This window comes from Acomys russatus, chromosome 13 (genome assembly GCF_903995435.1).
Source record: "Acomys russatus chromosome 13, mAcoRus1.1, whole genome shotgun sequence".
Taxonomy (NCBI): Eukaryota; Metazoa; Chordata; class Mammalia; order Rodentia; family Muridae; genus Acomys; species Acomys russatus.
This window is the reverse complement of record NC_067149.1, coordinates 49134515-49153535: the sequence shown is the minus strand read 5'-3', so window position 1 is coordinate 49153535 and position 19021 is coordinate 49134515. Positions and strand designations below refer to the sequence as shown.

The 19021-nt window shown below is 39.3% G+C and overlaps 1 protein-coding gene across 1 annotated transcript in view; it reads right to left on the bottom strand.

The window, feature by feature from the left end:
• The window catches only part of LOC127197402 (murinoglobulin-1-like), a 342405-nt gene that overhangs the window by 119874 nt on the left and 203510 nt on the right, over positions 1-19021 (bottom strand). The window lies entirely within an intron of this gene.

The following is a 19021-nucleotide window of genomic DNA, read 5'->3' as shown; positions in this document are numbered from 1 at the left end:
AGACAGAAGAAAAACAGGATTGAGAGAGGCCTTAAAGAAGAAAGCAAAAAACACAGCAGTGGCATTCTCTAACAGAATCCAAGAAATTGAGGAACGAATCTTGGGACTAGAAGATACAATCGTAGAATTCAAAACAACCATCAAAGAAAATTCTAAATCTGATGTTTACAGAACTTTCCACTCAAACACAAAGGATGGTAGTTTCTTCTTAGCACCCCCAAGGAATCCTCTCCAAAATTGATCACATGGTAGGTTAAAAATCAAGCCTCAACAGATACAAGAAGATTTAAATAAGACCTTGTATCTTATCAGATCACCACGGTCTAAGGCTGAACTTCAACAACAAGAGAAATAACAAAAAGCCTACTCAAACGTAGAAATTAAAGAATTTTCTACTTAATGATAACTGGGTCAGGGAAGAAGTAAAGGACTTACTGAAATTCAAGGAAAATGAGTTTTTGGGACACATTGAAAGCAGAGATATGAGGAAAATTCACAGCACTATGTACATTTAAGAAGAAATAAAAAACATCCCACATAAGCAACTTAACAACACATCTGGAATCCCTAGGGAAAAAAAGAAGCAGAAGCACCCAAGAGGTGTAGATGTCTGGAAATAATCAAACTCAGAGCTGAAATCAATAAATTAGAAACAAAAAGAACAATTCAAAGAATCAACAAAACCAGGAGCTCGTTTTTTGAGAAAATCAACACGATAGACAAGCTGTTAGGCAAACTAACTAAAGGGCACAGAGATACTCTCCAAATCAACAAAATCTGAAATGAAAAAGGAGACATAACAACAGACACTGAAGAAATACAAAAAAATCGTAAGATACTACTTTAAAGGCATATATGCCACAAAATTTGAAAATCTAAGTGAAATGGACAACTTTCTTGACCAATTCCACTTTCCAAAATTGAATAAAGATCAGATAAACAGACTGAATAGTCCTTTTTCTCCTATAGAAATAGAATCGATCATTAATAGTCTCCCAACCAAAAAAACCCCGGGACCAAATGGCTTCAGCATGGAATTCTACCAGACCTTCAAAGAAGAGTTAATATCGACACTCTTCAAGTTACTCCAAAAGGTAGAAATGGATAGTACATTGCCTAATTCTTTCTATGAGGCCACAGTCACATTGATAACTAAACCTCACAAAGACTCAACAAAAAAGAAGAACTTTAGGTCAATTTCTCTTATGACCATAGATGCAAAGATACTCAATAAAATACTCAAAAAATGAATACAAGAACATATCAAAGATATTATTCATCATGATCAGGTAGGCTTCATTCCAGGCATGCAGGAATGGTTTAACATATGGAAATCCATCAATGTAATCCACCATATAAACAAACTAAAAGAAAAAAATACATGATCATCTCGCTAGATGCAGAAAAAGCATTTGACAAAATCCAACACCCATTCTTGTTTAAAGTTTTGGAGATATTGGGAATACAAGGCACATACCTCAACATAATAAAGGCTATATACAGCAAGCCAATAGCCAACATTAATTTAAATGGAGAGCTCATCAAAGAAATCCCTGTAAATCAGGGACCAGACAAGGCTTCCCACTATCTCCATATCTCTTCAATATAGTTCTTGAAGTTCTAGTCAGAGCAATAAGACAACACAAGGAGATTAAGGGGATCCAACTTTGAAAGGAAGAAGCCAAATTATCCCTATTTGCAGATGATATGATAGTGTACATGAGTGACCCCCAAAATTCCACCAGAGAACTCCTACAGCTGATAAACAGATGCAGCAAATTGGCTGGATACAAAATTAACAAAAAAATCAGTAGCTTTCCTATATACCAGTAACAATCATACAGAGGAAGAAATTAGGAAATCTACACCCTTCATGTTAGCTACAAGCAATATAAAATATCTAGGAGGAACTCTAACCAAGCAAGTGAAGGACTTTTTGAAAAAACTTTTAAGTCCCTGAAGAAAGAGATTGAAGATGACATGAGAAGATGGATGGATCTCCATTGTTCATTGATAGAGAAAATTAACATAGTAAAAATGGCCATCTTACCAAAAGCAATTTACAAATTTAAGGCAATCCCTATCAAAACACCTACACAATTTTTAAAAGACATTGAAAGGTCAATTCTCAACTTCATTTGGAACAACAACAACAACAACAACAACAACAAAACAGAATAGCTAAAACAGTCTTATAAAATAAAAGATCCTGAGGAGGATTCTTCATACCAGATCTCAAGCTGTAATATAGAGCAGTAATAGTTAAAACAGCATGGCACTGGCACAGCAATAGGTTGGTTGATAAATGGAATCAAACCGAAGACCCAGAAATTATTCCACACATATAGACACTTGATTTTTGACAAAGAAGCCAAATTTATTCAATGGAAAAAGGATAGCATCTTCAACAAATGGTGCTGGTCCAATTGGATGTCTATATGTAGAAAAATGCAACTGGGCACATATTTGTCATCATGCACAAAACTCAAGTACAAGTGGATTAAAGACCTCAATATAAAACCAGAGACACTAAATTGGTTAGGAGAAAAAGTGGGGAAGAGTCTGGAACACATTGGCACAGGAGTCAACTTTGTTTACAGAACACCAACAGCCCAGGGTTTAAGGTCAACAATTAATAAGTGGGACCTCTTGAGGCTGAGAAGCTTCTGTAAGGCAGAAGACACTGTCAACAGAACAAAATGACAGCCTACAGACTGGGAAAATATCTTTACCAACCTTTCATTTGACAAAGGTCTAATATCCAAAATATATAAAAAACTCAAGAAATTAAATACCAGCAAACCAAATAATCCAATTGAGAATTGGGGCTCTAAACAGAGAATTCTCAACAGAGGAATATCGAATGGCTGAGAAACACTTAAAGAAATGTTCAAGGTCTTTAGTCATCAGGGAAATGCAAATAAAATGACTCTGACATTCCATTTCATACACATCAGAATGGCTAAGATAAAAAATTCAAGTGACACCACATGCTGGCGAGGATGTGGAGAAATAGGAACACTCCTTCATTTCTGGTGGGAATGCAAACTAGTACAACCACTTTGGAAATCTATCTGGTGCTATCTCAGAAAACTGGGAATAGAGCTTCCTCAAGGCCCAGCTATTCCACTCCTTGGAATATACCCAGAAAATGCTCTAGCACACAACTGGGACATATGCTCAACCATCTTCAAAGGAGGCTCATTCATAATAGCCAGAATGTGAAAACAGCCTTAATGTCCCTCAGTTGAAGAATGGATAAAGAAACTGTGCTACATTTACACTATGGAATACTACTCAGCTATTAAAAACAAGGAAATCCTGAAAATTGTGGACAAATGGATGGAACTAGAAATGATCATAATGAGTGTGTTAACCCAGAAGCAGAAAGACTAAAATAATATATACTCACTTATAATTGGGCACTAGCCCAAAAGGCATTTCACCTGAAAGTCTCCACTTAATAGGAGACTGAGATAGATCTGAGGACATCCCACTGGGACTCTAGGTAAGAGAAATATAGGAGATGGGGAAATATAAGGATCCAGAGGGTCTTAGAAACCTATAGGAAGAATATTGTAATGGATGGATCAGGGCCCGGGGCAGTGGTCTGCTCAAACTATTACACTAACCAAGGACAATACAAGTAGTAAACATTAAACCCCTACTCTGATCTAACTAGTGGACAAGACATTCTCCACAGTTATGCAGAGACCAGAGACTAACTCTGATATGAACTCTGGTTCCCCATATTTGATGACCTCCCCTTGGTGGCACTCAAAGAAAGAATAAGCAAGTTATGAAGATGAGACTTGACAGCCTGTGACCATAAAGTGTGGAAGGAGGTGTCTCTTCGTCGTAGACCTAGAGGAGGAGAATGGGGTGAAAGCAGGAAGCAGAAAGGAATGGGAGGATACAAGTGATAGGATAACAATTGAGTTGTAATCTGAATAAATTAAGTAAATAGGATAAAGACAGAGAATTGTCAGCACAATGAGAGAAGGAAAAAACTGCAATAAAATTTCTCCTGTCAGAGGACATTCAACACAGTTGAGTAGAAAGTGGCAACTGACTTTCACACAAACTCTGGTGCCCCATATTTAACCACATCCCCTTGATCAGGAGGCCTGGTGGCACTCAGAGGAAGGATAGCAGGCTACCAAGAAGAGACTTGATACCCTATGAGCATATACAGGAGGAGGAAGTCCTCCTCAGTCACAGTCTTAGGGGAGGGGAGTAGGGGGAAAGTGGGAGGCATTGAGGGGAGGGAGGAATGGGAGGATACAAGGGATGGGGTAACAATTGAAATGTAATATGAATAAATTAATAAAATATATTTTAAAAATTTCTCCTGTCAAGAACATCAACCCCAATCTAGGAGATTCTCCCTGGTTAAGGGGGTCATGGCCTCAGATCTCTGTATTATTTGTACACAGGTTCCACAGGAGAGGGGACTGTTCCTCCTATCTTATTACTCTTCAATTGCAGTTCATAAATCTCTAGTTTGGCTGTAGAGATGGACTTAAAGATCAGTCTGAGAAAGCAAGGAAAGCACAGTAATATTAGAAACTCAGCTCTCACCAAGGCTCTAATAGATACTAAACTTTTTCAGGATTCAAGGAGCAAGTCCTGCTAGTAATGATTTAGCTAGGTCTTCTATTTTAAGAGAATCTGTGTGGGTGTGGCTTATGGTCATAATTTGAGCTCAGAGAGTCTGTATATCCTGTGTAAGATCACTATTCCTACAAATTCCTAATAAATGATTCTTAGTAAGATTCCAATTCATAGTTTTATTATAAGGAAGAGGTGTAACACACACATACTTAAACTTGCATGGCATCGAGTAGATAATTGAGCCTTAATATTTTCTACTTCCTTTTTGAGTGCCAAAACCACATCTTCCAGAGCATTAACTTTTGCTTCTAACTTTGTATCTTCAATTTGCTGTTCTGCAAAGACCTGGGAAGTATTTCTGTTTAAGTTATTAACAAAATGAGCAGTTTGTACTTCTGAAACCAACGCAGCAGTTGACATTGGAAAGGTTGTAAGGATAGCTATTAAAGCACTAATTCCTAAAATCAGAGCAGCAACAAATCTCTTAGGCCTGATGAGTTTGTTAACCCTTTCTAAAGTTTGCAGAGCTGCATTATCAAATCATGGATCTTCTTTAAGGTCCACTGGCAGCACAACATATTCTGGTCTTTTTGAAATCATCATGACAGAATGAGATATATCTGAAGAAAGTTCTACACAGTTAGTGAGAATACATGCAGAACAACGTATATGAAAAGATTTTCCTACATTGAGAATTTGTAAATTATAAGATTGTCCTATCAAAATAGCATACGGATATCCAACACAAGCTCTAATAGCAATATACTTAGCATGCGCTTGCCTAGGTTTCTTCAATAAAAGCATATTCATTGCTGCAAACAGCCTAAACAACTTAGGAAATAAGTGAATCTTTTTATCTGCAGAATAACTAACATACATAGGCTCTATACAGACTTCAGAGCTGCATCTTCTTATAGGCTCAGATGGAGGTCCAAAGTAATCATATATGATTATTAGCAATATAATAGTGTTGGTCAAAATCAGGATATACAATAGAATAATAAAATATTTTCATATCTAAATTAATAGGAATATGAGTAGATATGCCAGCATGATCATACCCACACTGTAGCCACAAAGGACTAGAGTCCTAGTTTGGCAGGGAATACCAAGTTCTATTTTCTTTATATTCTTGTACAGTTTTTCAATGGCATTGGGAAAGGGGGTATGAAGTAATTTTCATTATAACAGTAATGGCCTAAAGTAATGAGCTTAAATTCCCCCATATGTAGTTTTCTAAATTTCCCATCAGCAAATGATATAGTAACAGGCTGCAGTGAATGATCTGGAGCATCAGCTAGGAAAGTGTGATAGTTAATAGGGAGGCATGCTGCTGGGGTAAGGGCTATTAAAGCTACATAGATAGGGGCAGTGTCTGACATTCCTTCCTAGGTAGTTTGGTCTGTTATGTTGTATTTTACTAGGGGCAATTATCAACCCATATTGAGTCCAAGACTCAATCATATCTTTAAGAATGAATTCAGTCAGTTCTTTAGGCTTATTTCTCGTTAATGAAGGTCTGCTTTTCCCCAGAGCAATCATGGCTAATGCGATCTTGCTGACCACAAGACAAGCATGAAAGAATTTGATTGTTACCTCCTTTTAAGTTCTGAATATAGGCCCAAAAATATTTCCTTGCATACCTGCGGCATATGCTATCCCCTGAACAACTGCCGGTGAAGCATCCAAGCAAGCCTTAGTATAATCTTGCACAGTCCCTGTCTTCCTACTTGGTCTGATTAGTTTCTGGCAGAGAGTATTGGCATATTCCCATTCAGGTTGCTTCAACAACATGTTTGACCCCTCAGAGGGAGGGAGCATCCTTTCTGGTGCCTCTTCTAGCCTGGATATAAAGTCCTCATATGCCTCTTCTGATTTATGTTATAGCCCTGCAAGTATAGTTGTTTTACACTCAGCAGGGGGTAGTTTTCTCCAGGCTGCAATTGCTACTTTTGAAACTTCCTCCAAAACTTTCTTTTTCAAACTCACTTGCACCTGTGGGGAGGCATAGTCATCTCTGCCCATGAACATTGCCATGGTAGGTTTATATGTCTTCCTTTTAAGGATGGAGTGCTGTATAGCTTCTCTGGCCATATCTTTGTATTCTGTTTTCCAAACCACAAATTGCCCTGGATTCAGGGTAGATTTTGCAGGGCAGGTTAACCATGTGCCTCCCAGCATTTCCATAATCTGCAAAGTATATGGGGTGCTGGGTCCCATATGGTTAACATAGTACTGAAGATCTTTAAGTGTCTTTAAAGGAAGAAGTTTCCATTGAGGGGCCTCATCATAGAAAGAAATTACTGGGAAGCAAAAATCCAAATCACATTTTTGTCTTGCTTCTCTAACAGCTCCCATGAATCCCATGTTAGTGGGCATTTTTATTTTTTACCTTGGTTCAGGTTTTGGTCTAAAAAGCGGAGGCGCCATGGCTGCTGCAAAGATATTCTGAAGAGGAGGATCCTGATCGTGAAAATTATCCTTCTCCTCATCTGGCTCATCTTTCTCCTCATCTTCCAGCTCCATTCGCTCATCATCACCTAATCAATCATCCCCTGATTTAGGTTCAAGGACGTATACTTTTGGTTTACATAAAGTATTACAAGATTCACCTTTTTCTCTTTCTGACTCTAATGGAGCAGCCTCTTCCTTAGAGGGCACTTCCTCTGTGTTCAGGTTTGTTTGATAACAGATCTCTAGTATTTACCCACAAGGAAAATGTCTGTGTTGGTACCTGACTTGAACCATCAGCTTCATAAAATCTCTTCATTTCTTTTCCTACTTTTTCCAGTTTTCTAAAGACAGGCTTCCTTCCTCCGGTAACCAGGGACTCACTTTTAAAATATAATCATGAAATTCTGCCAAACTCTTTCTTGAGGTTTTTACACCTCTATCTTCCAACATATGATTTAATACTGCCAGAAGCAAAACCCTTTTCTTGGACTGAGGATGCTCCCTTAGCTCAGCCTTTTCTTCTCTGAATGGTCTGCAGCTCCCTTTGGTGAGGTCCTTATCTTCTGGCTGAAAAAGTATTTAAAAATAGGAGATATAGTTTACCTGGCTCCAAGTCCCACATTGGGCGCCAATCTACCACTGACTGGTTCAGTCGGGGATAGGTCCTTGAAAACGGGGGTTCTTGAAGCATCAGTGGGTAGAAGATAAGGCGAGTAGACACACAGATAAACTAATGAGAAAGTTTGCATCTGAGTGTATTTTTTTAAGCAAGCAGTCTACGGTTATATACATTTTTTCTTCTGAAATGAGGGCGGAGGTTTGGCTACATTTTACCATGGAGCAGGTTCAAGGAAATCAGTGAAGCATTCTTGGTGTAAGCAAAAGGTATGGATACTATTGTCATAATTTGAATTACTACTTTAAATGAAGCAGTACAAGGTACAGAACTCAAAGTAGCAAATGTCGTCACTCTTAAGCAATTAGCTTGGTATCAGTACACAGATGCATTCCTTATCAAAGGCCAGCATTCTCTTACTAATTATTTTGCCCCACACCTGGTGCCAAGGTTACAGGAATCAAGATAGGTTTTTGAAATAGTCTGTTTCTTGGTAAATGTCACAAGATGGCTAATTCTTAGCTATGTTTCTTTGATAAGTGGAGAAGACCAGAGGAGCTTGATGATGAACTTTAAGCTTGACCGGTCCCTGGCTGCAGCCCAGTGTTAGCAACATCTTGTAGCAACGTGCATACATGAAAAAGGTCCTGACCTGGGAGCGTAGTTTAAGAAATAGAATAGAGGGACTGAAGTTTTAAGAAATAGAATAAAGACAGAGAATTGCCAGCACAATGAGAGAAGGAAAAAACTGCCATCAGATTTCTCCTGTCAAGAACATCAACCTCAATCCAGGAAACTCTGCGGTGAAGGAAGTTGCTGCCTCAGACCTCGGTATTAATTGTCACACAGGTCTCACTGGAGGCATGACACTCCTGTCAGCCAGGATGTAGCTCTCAGCTCCTTCTTCAACACCATGTGTGCATGTATACAATCATATTCCATGCCATGATAACAATGGAGGAAGCCTCTAAAACTGTACCAATTAAATGTTCTCTTTTATAAGATTTTCCTTGGTTGTGGTATCTCTTTATAGCAACAGACCTGTGATTAAGATGGAAGTTGGTACCAGGGACTGAGATGCTGTTGGAACAAGCCTGACCATGCTGCTAGTTGGCAGAATGTGAACTTTGGTACTTTGGACTAAGAAAGTAGTTGAACATCTTAAGCAGGGATCACTCAGCCTTAGATGCTGAGGACAAGGTAAATTATAACAGCCAAGCTCAAGAAGTTTCAGAAGGGAAATAAGTGGACTAGGATCCATGTTAGGGTCTGGGTGATCTGCATAAGAAGGACCCCAAGACAGGATGCAAACGCAAAGACTGTTTTTTATACAAGCATGCTGAGATCACCACTCTTCTCTAGAGGGTGACCCCAAAATGAGCGCACAGGCTCAATTTATAAAAAGAAGGATTCATGACACTTTAATTGATTGGTCAGAACAGAATCAGAGTATATGAGGGGATTTAGGATTGGCTGCTTGTTTGGTTACTGGGGACTTTTTGAGTCATTGACATTCTGGCTCTTTCTCAGGAATTGGCCTTTAATTTGATTGAGTTTTTTGTTTTCTTTTTATTCTGTATCCCATTTTATTTTTTAATTTTAATTTTACTAATTTATTTAGATTACAACTCAATTGTTATCCCATCGCTTGTATCCTCCCATTCCTCTCTCCCTCCCTCTTTCACCTTATTCCCATCCTCTAGGTCTAAGACTGGGGGGGACCTCCTTACCCAGTATATGGTCATAGGCTATCAAGTCTCATTTTGGTAGACTACTTATTCTTTCTTTGAGTGCTATCAGGCCTCCCCACTAAGGGGAGGTGGTCACATATGGAGCATCAGAGTTCATGTCAGAGTCAGTCCCTGCTCTCCACAAAACTGTGGAGAATGTCCTGCCCATTGGGTAGATCAGAGTAGGAGTTTGATATTTACTAATTGTATTGTTCTAGGTTAGTGAAATAGTTTGAGCAGACCCCCGGGGCCCTGATCCACCCATTACACTGTTCTTCTTGTAGGTTTCTAGGACTCTTAGCTGTCTTCTATTTCCCCATCTCCTAGCTTTCTTTTACCTAGAGTCTCAGTAGGATGTCCTCACATCTATCCCAATCTCCTGGTAAGTGAGAACTTTCGTGGGACATGCCTTTTGGGCTAGTGTCCAATTGTAAGTGATCCTTTCTGCTTCGGAGTTAACTCACTCATTATGATCATTTCTAATCCCATCCATTTGTCCAAAAATTTCTGGATTTCCTTGTTTTTAATGGTTGAGTAGTATTCCATAGTGTAAATGTCTCACAGTTTCTTTATGCATTCTTCAACTGAGGAACATTTAGGCTGTTTCCAGATTCTGGCTATTAATGAATAAGTCTGCTATGAACATGGTTGAGCATATGTCCTTGTTGTGTGGTGGGGCATTTTCTGTGTATGTTCAAAGGATTGGAATAGCTGGATTTTGAGGAAGCCCTATTCCCAGTTTTCTGAGAAAGCTTGGCCTTTAATTTGATTGGATAGGGTCAGCTGTGTTCTTTACCAAGGCCAGGAATTAGTAGAAACATAGTATTTGGTAATTTTGACCTGAAGGCTGATTAGCTGCCCATGAGTTTTCCATGAGTTGTAGTTTGTCCAGGAGTTTTTAGAAACTTGACCTAGTTAGTGAGAGTGACAACCTGAAGCCTGTCATAGAGTCAAGCAAATTGGGGTCTTTGGGGCCTCTCGGGTCCTTGGGTGAGGGTCTCCTCAACCATTGTTTCAATATACTGGAAACTGCTTTACACCCTTGTCCTAAAATTTACCTCAGGCTAAATTGAAAATGTTTGGGTTAATGTCTTTGGAAGAGGAGACTTCAGAAAACCAAGTACTGGCTTTGTTATATGATTACTAGTGGCCACTCTTATGTAGCTCTGTCATGACAAGGAGCAAATGAGCAAAGAGAAATATACAAAAAGTACATTTTGAGGAGAAAAGGAAAAGCAGGAAATGTAATGGAACTAAATCCAGTGCTCAAATAGATAAAACATTTGAAGAAAAGCCTGATGTTGAATGGTATAAGGAGAGTAGTGACCTCAGGGCAAGACCTCACCAAATTAAGCTTCCACCTTGTGAAAAGAAATTAAAGAAAACCTTAAGTTGTGTTAGAAACCATTAACAACAGAAAGCTGATGCACAAGGAGCAGAATTTGATAGCATTAGTCACATAGGTCTGTCTATAGAGTCAAGGATACAAGAGAAGGGGTTGTGGAATTTAGCGTCATAGTTAAGGAGAGCTATTAAAGCAGGAGTGAGCCTGCATGGAGGCCCAGAGAGGTCATTGTATGAAGCTCTGAAGGTGAATCCTGAATTTCTTTCAAGACATCTGGTGCAGAGTTCAAATGAACTGGAAAAAGATCCTTGACCTGATTCAAGTTATCATTAAATGAATTTATTTATTACTGCTAGCAGGCTGACAGCCTTAAAGCCAAAACAAATATGTGCTATGCAGAACTGGCTAGAGAAAAGGTTTTTTTTGTTTTTTTGTTTTTTTTTTTTTTTTTTTTTTTTTTTTTTTTTTTTTTTGGTTTTGTTTTAGTTTTCTTTTGTTTTACAGTTTTGGGGATGGGGAAAATGAGTCTGAGTTTCTGTGGGCTCATCTTTTATAAGATGAGAATAGATTCCTGACACAAAACGGAGTTTTCCTTAGCCATTACAAACTAAGATGTAGGAGATGCTAGGGCCATGGGATAACGTGCCGAGGAAAACTGCAGAGCTGGTGTGGAACCAGCCCAAGAGGAAGAATTGAGTAGAAGTCAGTAAAACTGAAAGGATTTAGAGACCTGAAGAGCCCTTTGACATCAGAAATGGAGATGCAGAGTTTGGAGATACAGAGTTGGCCCTGCTTTTTTGGTCCTTCTTTGGTCCAGTATTTCCTCACCATTCTCCTTTTTCTACCATTTGGAATGGTAGTGTATATTGTGTGCCATTGCATGTTGGACGTATATGATCTTTTTGATTTTGCAGGAAAACAGGTAAGAGATTGGCATGGGTCTCAGAAGAGATTTAGAATTTTTAAAGTGATTTTGTGACTGTGATAGACTATGGGGACTTCTGAAATTGCACTGAGTGTATTTTTGCATCATAATATGGCTACAAACCTATGGGGGACAGGGTGTGGAATGTGATGGTTAGTATAAGAATGGCTTCTAGCTGAGCTTTGTGTGCAGTCCCGATCCTTAGACTCTGGCTGGACTCTGTGTGCCATTTGAGCCCAGAGTCCCTAGTTGAATTCAGCATGCAGTTTAGCTCCAGAGTCCCCAGCTGAGTTGAGTACGTAGTTCTGCCTCTGAGACTCTGGCTGAGCTCAGCCTGCGGTTTGGGGCCAGAGTCCCTAACTGATCTTGGCGGACAAGTTGGGCCCAGAGAGTCTAGCTGAGCTTTGCGTGCAGTCCCGTTCCTGAGACTCTGGCTGGACTCGGTGTGCAGTTTGGGCCCAGCGTCCCTGGCTGAGCTCAGCAGACAGTTCGAGTCCTGAGACTATAGCTGACCTCAGTACGTGCTTTGGGCCCAGAGTCCCTAGCAGAGCTTGGCGTACAGTCCCGGCCCTGAAATGCTGGCTGGACTCAGCATGCAGTTTGGGCCCAGATTTCCTAGCTGAGCTCAGTGTACGGATTGGACCCAGAGTCCCTCACTGAACCTGGCAGACAGATTGGGCCCAGAGTCCCTAGCTAAACTTGGCAGGTGGTTCAAACCCTGAGAATCTAGCTGAGCTCAGTGCATGGTTTCGGCCCAGAGTCCCTGGCTGGACTTGGTGGGTAGTTTGTGCCCTGAGACTCTAGCTGAGCTTTGCAGGCAGTTTGGCCCCAGATACATAGCTGAGCTCAGCATGTGGTATGGATCCAGAGTCTCTGACTGGCAATCCAAGCCCTCAGACTCTAGCTGAACTCGGCAAGCTCAGTGTGTGGTTTGGGTCCAAGACCCTGGTTGGACTCAGCGTTAACTGGACTAAGTGCATGGATTAGGCCCCAAGATCCATTCTGGTCCTGAGACACCAACTGGACTCAGTGTGTGGGTGGTTTGGGCCCTGTGACACTAACCTGGATGCTGAAAACAGTCTGGGTCTTGAAACACTACCAGGAACCGCAGACCAGTGGAGCATCAAAGCTTCAGGACTAAGGAATTCTCAGGGAGACAGGGAGTAGAGGTGGCCTTCAGATCACCTCCACCTGACCTGTTTCAGTCCTTAAAGAGATCTGGTGCTACAAGGAGACCCAGAAGGCTACCGACACTTTGGCCTGACCTAATGCACATTCAGAGACCCAGGACGATTGCAGGACCCACAGTACAGGGAAGCTTGGGATCACTGACTGTGAGAGCCCTAAACGACAGGGCTAGCCTCCTGCCATCCAGACAAGTGAAGCATCAGAGCTTCCAGCCTAGTTAAATCATGAGAAAACGGGTGAATCTATCCTCAAACTCCCACCACCCAACTCTGGAAGCTACCTGACAAAAGTTGAGGTGGCAAGATGACTAAAGGACAATGTAAAGTCATACATAAAAAACCACAAAACAATATGGCATCTCCAGATCCCAGCTATCCCAAGGAAAGCAACCCAGAGAACTCAAACACAATGGAAATACAAGAAAATGATCACAAATCCTTAGTAAGAAGGATGATAATGGTGGAAACAAATAAAAATTGTAATCAAATGCAGGAAGACACAGCCAAACAGGTGAAAGAAATAAAAGAGGTCCATAGAGAGGCACTGGAAAAGTTCAGGAAAATACAAACAACCAGATGAAGGAAATCAATAAAATGGTTCAAGCTCTGAAAGCCTATAAGGAGGCAATGGAGGAAACTCAGGAATATACAAACAATCATATGAAAAAAATCAACAAAGCAGTTCAAGATCTGAAGATGGATTCAGTCACTGAACGCTCTCCTGGGTGGAAGAGCTGGTACGTTCATTTCCTATTAAATCAGCAAGCTGAACATGTGTGTGTCTAATGACTGTTGTATATGTGTATAGCGTTGATTGAGATTTTGTGTATGTAGTGTTGATGAGACTGACAGACAGAAGAACAAGACAGACAAGGAATTCCAGACCAGGCCTGTTATTCTGATTCAGGCAGAGCCTGGTTATGGGATAAGCTGCTTGTAGTTTGATTTCTGGCAGAACGGAGCCTGATGGCTCATAGGACAGTGGCAGTTCTGAATTTTGGTCCTCTTCTCTCTCTGTACTGGTACACTTGTTTTGTCTTTCTGTTTGCTTGTAATATTTGGTTTGTGTTTCTGTTTGCTTGTAACCATCTCAGTTCTAGAAATAGGCCAGTTATCAAGAATGGCAGCTTGAATCCAGTACCATCCACCTCCCACTTGAATACTGGGCTGCTGCTGAGTTCTTGGTAAAGAGGCATGTCCCAAGCAAGAAAAGCCTTCTGGGGACCCCTGAGGCTATTAGATTCTTGCAAGTACAAAACACCTGAGCCCTCTGGCTTGAGTGTGGAAACAGGATTGTTAAGGTATGCCTACTTCCTCCTTGTCTTTTAAAATGTCCCACCACTTGGCACTGAACAAGCCCCAAGATGACACTGGAACTGCAGAGTTTTGGGAGGTGGCTGCTGTTTGGCCTTGGTGTAGGTTTTTTTCCAGCTTGCAATCTGGTTGCAAGCCTGATCCTTCAAACGTGGTTTGTGTGCCTATCTTAAAATGTATTAATGTATGTGGCCACTATATGTTTGATTTTAAATGTACAAATTTTTTATGTTCTGCATACCTTGCTTATAAATTACTGGTTTTTGAAGATGGTTAACAAAAAATTCTTTAACACCAGTAACAAATGGCTAACTTAAAGTTTTAAGTTAGAGATGGAGCCATTCTAAGCAGCAAGTGGAATGAGCCAACAGGTCTCTAAAGGTAATTTTAAATTAAGGATTTTGTGTAATTATTGTACTGATTTAAAACTAGACTTATAAAAGATAAGCTTTAAAACAATGTTTCTTTAATAAGGTATTAAAGCTGCATCTCCAGGCTATATAGCTTAAGGTTATACTGTGAACTCTTATTTAAAGATTTATAATTTGCTTATTTGATGTAATGTTTAAAATGTAAGTTCAAATGCTTATTTAGAACATATATGTATGTATTTTTATTTCTGCCTGCCATGTGACTCCTCCTTTTTGAAATAACCACTTGGATATGGCAACAATTTAGAGCCACTTGGCCCTAATGAGCTCTCTGCTTGTTATAAAGGTTAATTCAGGTTAACAGAGTGCTGTATTGCAGACTTCAGACATGGGTAATTCTAAAGGATGTCTTAAATTAAGAACTATCAGTTTTAGAACTGTTCAATTGAATTGTTTACACTGGTATAATCTCTTGTCATATTTACCCTCTATTATTCGTCTCACAGCCACTTTCTTTCCCCTTTTTTCTCTTTCTACACCCTAATGGTTCTCCCTTTTCTTTAATGCTCCATATTCTCCTTAATCCCACATAGAAGAGAAAACATGTGATGTTAGTCCTTGCAAGGCTGGCTGGTTTTACTTATATGATGATAGACTTCCATAGCAAATTCACTTTGATTCCTTTGGGTTAAAGAAATGATGGGCAGGCTAGTTTTATGTCAACTTGGCACAAGCTAGAGTCATTTGAGAGGAGGGAACTTTCATTGAGAAAACGCCTCCATAAGACTGGATGTAGGACATTTTCTCTTTTTTTCTGAAATACCACTCATGATTAACATTTATTTATTGAATGAAAAATGAACATCTTGCAAAAAAAAAAAAAAAAAAAAAAAAAAAAAAAAAAGCCTGAACAGAAGAAATCTACATGATACAGTGCCATTGGTAAATTATTTGTATGGAGAAAAATCTTTCATTCATTTGGATTTTTACAAGTTAAGCAAGATTCCTGTGATGTATTTTTTCAAAATGTTCTTGTTTTTTTTTTTCTAATATTTTTACTACCAAAGAAAGGTTATAAAATACTAAACACCTTTTTGGCAAGAAGAAAACTTACCTTAAACCACATTATATAATCCTAATAATTTCATTATTACCAATTTCTGTGGTATGACATTTTCTTAATTAGTGATTGATGGAGAAGGATGAGGCCCATTGTGAGTGGTGCCATGCCTTGGCTAGTGGTCCTGGGTTCTATAAGGAAGCAGGCTGAGGCAAGTCATGTGGAACCAGCCAGTAAGCAGCTCACCTCCATGGCCTCTGTATGAGTTCCTATCTCCAGGTTCCTGCCCTGCTTGTGTTCCTGTCCTGACTTCCTTTGGTGATGAACAACAATGTAGAAGTGTAAGCCAATTAAACACTTTCCTCCCCAACCTGTTTCTGCTCATGGTGTTTCATCACAGTAACAGAAATCCTATGACAAGTGATGTGTCCAGGTGGTACCATAATCTGTTTCCCATATCGATTGTTGTAGCGACCAGACTAGTTACATTCTCACCAATAGTGCAGAGCATCACTTTTTTTTTTTTTTACTGTATCTTCATCCACATCTATTGCTTTTTTTTTTCCACAATAGCAATTCAGCCTGAGAGAGTTAACATTTCATATTAACTTTTTATTTTCTATTTCCTTTATGGATAAAGATGGTGAACATTTTTTTCACATCATCTGAAATGTGTTCTGTTAATTTGAGAGTTTATTAATGAGTTGCTTAGTACATCAGTATTTTTTTTAGCTCTTTTTTTTATTTCTAAAAAAAAAACAAAAACGAAAAAACCAGCATGCTATTGTAGCTTAAGCAGACCATGAACTTGCTATGTAGCCCAGGATAACCCCAAGTTGTGTTATCCTGTCTCAGCCTCCTGAGAACTGGGGCTAAGGGTTCCTGCCACAGAGTCATAGGTTTTATATATTTCAGGTCTGCATATTTTCTCTATATATTACATACATACATATACATACACAGTCTGTTTTTTTCCCTTGAATGTCACTTCTCCATCAGGTGAATAACTGGAAAGATTTTCTCTCGTTCCTTAGTCTGTTTCTTCCCCCTGCTAGTTAGCAGTTGTTTCCTTTGCTGTTCAGGAGCTTTTTTCTTTCATGGAATCCTGTTTGTCCATTTCTGCTATTATTTCCTGAGACATTAGAGTCCTCTTAAGATGGTTATGTATTTTGCAATGTTTTCTCCTAGATGTTTAAAAATTAAAGTCTTACATTAAGGTCCTTGATCTGTTATGAGTTGATTTTTTTTTAATAGAGTGAGGGACATTGTTCTATTTCTAGTCTTCTATATGTGGCTATCTTGTTTTTTCAGCACCACTTGTTAATAGTTTTTTTTCTTTTTTTTTCTTTTTTAGTGTATGCTTTTGGCACCTTTCTGGAGAACCTGGTGGTTGAAGTTGTGTGGCTTTCTATGGCTCAGTAGTGTATTTTGAAGTCATCTATTGTGATACCTCCAGCATTGCTCTTTCCCCTCAGGATTTCTTTGGCTTTTTCTCTTGCTCTTGAGTGTCCCCCCGACCCTTCCTCTCTTTGCCTGTGTGTGCATATGTGTTTCTTTATAATGTTTTATTTTTCCCATTTCTGTGAAGATGATCAGTGGAAGAAATTAGATCTAAAAATCGTTTTTAATAATATGGCCGTTTTCACAGTATTTTGCTGTACGTGGATGTGGATGTGGGAGCTCATTTATCTTCCAGTGTTTTCTTCAGCTTTTTCCTTTAAGTCTTTATGACTTTCTTCACAGAGGCCCTTGATGTTTTTGATTATGTTCATACATAGAGTTTTTATTATTCAAGGTAATTGTGAGCGTAATATTTGTACATTGATTTTTTTTATTCTACTACATTTTTGACATTATGAGATTCAAGAGTCTTCAGATGGAACCTTTAGGGTCTTTTAAGATCATTATCATCTGCAAAAAGGGTCGTTTGACTTCTTTGTTTTTCATTTGCATTTCTTTTATTTGCTCATACTTAAATTTCAAGTACCTTCTCTCTTTTCATTTCTTCTCTTTTCTTTCCTTTTTGAGATAAAGGCTCATGATGTAGACCCAGCTGGCCACAAAAGTACAGAGATCGATGTGGCTCTACCTCCTAAGTGCTGGAATTAAAGGTGTGTGCCACTATTCCCAGTGGAGTTCAAGTATTATATTCAATAAAAATGGCCAGAATGGACATCTTTGTCTCATTCTGTTTTGTTTTGTTTTGTTTTTTCTTTTTGCTTTTGTTTTTCAAGAAAGAGGTTCTATGTATAGTTTGTCTCATTCTTGATGATAGGGAAAATGTTTTGGTTTTCTCTATTCAATAGAATAGTACTTATGAATTTATTGTGTATAGTTTGTACTACACTGAAGTATGTTCTGTTCTTAGTTTCTTCAGGGCTTCTTATGATGGAGGAACACCTAATTTCATCAAAAGCTTTTTACGTGTATTCAAATGAGTATGTATAGTTGGACTTTATGACCTATAGTGCAGTAAATACGGATGTAGAGGCTTTTTAGTATTTTAAGGCTTAGGCTTTTTAGCTGGCCAGTCTCCAGGTGGCTATGTAGCTTAATCCATCTCATTCTGGCATTATGCCCCAACATGTGACTAGTCCTTTCTCTCTGCTTCACTCTGTTCCATCCATTCACCTCCCTGTCAGCTGGCAAATCTCCCAGGCCTCTTTTCTTCTCCTGGTCTTCTGTCTCTGTCTCTGTCCCTGTCTCTGTCTCTCTCTCTGTCTCTCTGTCTCTCTGTCTCTCTGTCTCTCTCTCTCTGTCTCTCTCTCTCTCTCTCTCTCTCTCTCTCTCTCTCTCTTTCTCTCTCTCTCTTTCTCTCTTGAGTCATAGAAATAACAATACCCAGATCCAGCTAGTATTTAGCTCTCCACCAGTTTAGTCATTGAATATACAGAAACACCTTCACTCAATATATCTCAACAGTGTTGTGCTTCAGTGAACTTACTAATTTGTCAAGCTTTCCTTGTATTCAAGAGCAAGAGACAGCTTGACCTCAGTGCACGATTTTTTAAAGTGAAATTAAATTTTAAAATTTTGAGAACTTTTGCATGTATATTCATCAAAAAAATTTTTTAGTGAAGTGTGTGTGTGTGTGTGTCCTTATTTGGTTTTGGTGTCAGGGAAACACTGGTGTGGTGGGTAAAACATAGTGGCTAGGGATGTTTAGGTCCAGGGGTGCAAAAACGTGTGAAATGGGGTCCTCATACTCCATGGCTCAAGAAGCAGAAAGAACTTGGCTGGGCTTGAATCCTCAAGCTTCACTCCACTGCCTGCGAGGACCAAAATTCCAAGGACTTTGCAGCCATGCAGAACATCAGGTTGGGACAACCAATTACTCAAACACGTAAGCCTCTCAGGGACATGGTGCCTTCAAACCACAATGACTTCAAGTCAGCCAGGATAGCT